The sequence below is a fragment of the Penaeus monodon genome, chromosome 9 (assembly GCF_015228065.2).
Source record: "Penaeus monodon isolate SGIC_2016 chromosome 9, NSTDA_Pmon_1, whole genome shotgun sequence".
Taxonomy (NCBI): Eukaryota; Metazoa; Arthropoda; class Malacostraca; order Decapoda; family Penaeidae; genus Penaeus; species Penaeus monodon.
Window position 1 is genome coordinate 49,507,147 of NC_051394.1, and position 2,326 is coordinate 49,509,472.

Here is a 2,326-nt window from a genome sequence, read left to right on the forward strand (position 1 = left end):
AGGAGACCGATTTAAGTCTTTGATGACGTTTTCGTGGAATATAGAAGACACTGTGAAGTTATAAGACATGAAGTATTTGATCTAAACATAACCGGGGTTTCGTTCAAATATATGCTTGAGGGCGTCGGGTCGGTCAAATGGTCGGTTTCGTTACCTGTTCATAACATAAACGCAGGTAGTATCATCTTAAGTAGGATATCTGAAGAAACAGTCTATGGAAGTCATGAAATTATAGGGAATATAATCGGGTTTTCCTTCAGATATATGCTGGTGGCATGGGGGTGAGAACTCGAAATCGGGATGAAAGTCAGGACTAATTAGCATCATGCCGTGGCTCGGAATGTATGACACGTCCCTCTACGATCATGCCACGGCTGTTCTTGGGAGTGGAACTTGATACACTCGGCTATTTGGTCTCAAGGTACATGGGATTTCGTCTAAATATAATTTGGGTTCTAGTCTAAATATGCTCCTGATTTCGTTTATATGTACTTTGAGTTCGATGTAAACATACACGGGAAGTTAGTCTGAATGTATGCGGTGGCGGTTATTTGGACTGATATATTGAGGATTTGGTATAAATGTAATCAGAATTTTGGTCTAAATATTTGGATTAAAACGTGATCGTGATTTGGTCTAAATACACTCAAGAATCGGTCTAAATACATATGGAATATGCTCTAACCATATTCAGGATTTAGCCCAAATATACTCAGGATTTTGGTCTAAAGATTTGGATTAAAGTATGATCGTGTTTTGGTCTAAATACAGTCAAAAGTCGGTCTAAATACACTCGGAATTTGGCCTAAATACACTTTCGAGATTTAGCAGAAATATATTAGAAAGCATGATCTAAATTCATTCAGAATTTGGTGTAACTATACTCGGACTTTGGCCCAAATACAACCGGAATTTGGTGCAACCATATACGGAATTTGGCCTAAATACAAACGGGATTCGTGGCTACAAATTTTCTCGATTCGTGGCTACAGATCTTCTCGATTCGTGGCTTCAAATCTTTTCAATTCGTAGCTACAGATCTTCTTCACAACAGATAACGTGAAATGATAATTCCAAGAAGAGAGAGATTCCTGTGGGAAAAGATATTTGTGTGGAGAGATTTGCATTTGCTAGAATCAGGAAGAACTAATCGGGATAAAGGATTCGATTCTTTTGGGGTTTTATAGATTCCAGTGATCATGTATACGTAAAGATAACGTCAATAAAGAGGATAGTTGTATTAGCATTTCTGGAAACGTCACCATTAAGAACAATGGAATAGTAAATAGGTGGAATATGATGATAAGAAGGATAGGTAGTTACAAATGTATTTGTTGTCTGCACAAAAGATGATGCTGGAGATAATGGTAATGATAATGATGTCGGTGATGTTAGTGATGATGATGGAAGTAATGAGAAAAGCAATGAACATGTGATGTTAATGATAATGAGGAGAATGTGGATGAAAGTAATAATAATAATAGCAATGAAGATAATGTGATGACAATGATAATGATAATGATACTACTAATAACTATGATGATAGTAATGATGGTGATTATAATGGTACTAAAAATGATAATAATCATATCAATAATGATAATGACAAAAAAGATAATGATGATAAATATAAGGATGATGATGATGATCATCATCATCATCAATCTCATCATCATCATCATCATCATCTTCATCTTCATCTTCATCATCCTCATCATCATCATCACCATCAACATTATCATCATAAAAGTGAAAGTTTTATACGACAGTGTCGCGCATATATCATTACGAGCAACTTCTCTCTCTTCGAATGCAATTTGCGCCGAGTTCGAAACTTCCAGTATATATTGCAACAGTAAACACGAATTTTTCACTTCCTGCGTTCGTCTTTTTTTTCGTTTTTTCTTTGTTTCCCGTCATTTTCTTTTCTTGTTTCTTACCTTTCGAAGATTTTTTTCCAATCTGTCTTGCTTTTGTTTTATTCTGCGTGTTTTATTCTATTGTTTGTGATAAATCGTACTAATACTGTTATTGTATGTTATTGTTGTTGTTACTGTTATTATTATTATCATTATTATTATTATTATTATCATTATTACTACTATCATTACTATCATTATTATTATTGTTGTTATTTTTATTATCATTGCCATTACGATATTTATACACACACAGACAGACACACACACACACACACACACACACACACACACACACACACACACACACACACACACACATATATATATATATATATATATATATATATATATATATATATATATATATATATATATATATATATATATATATGTGTGTGGTGTGT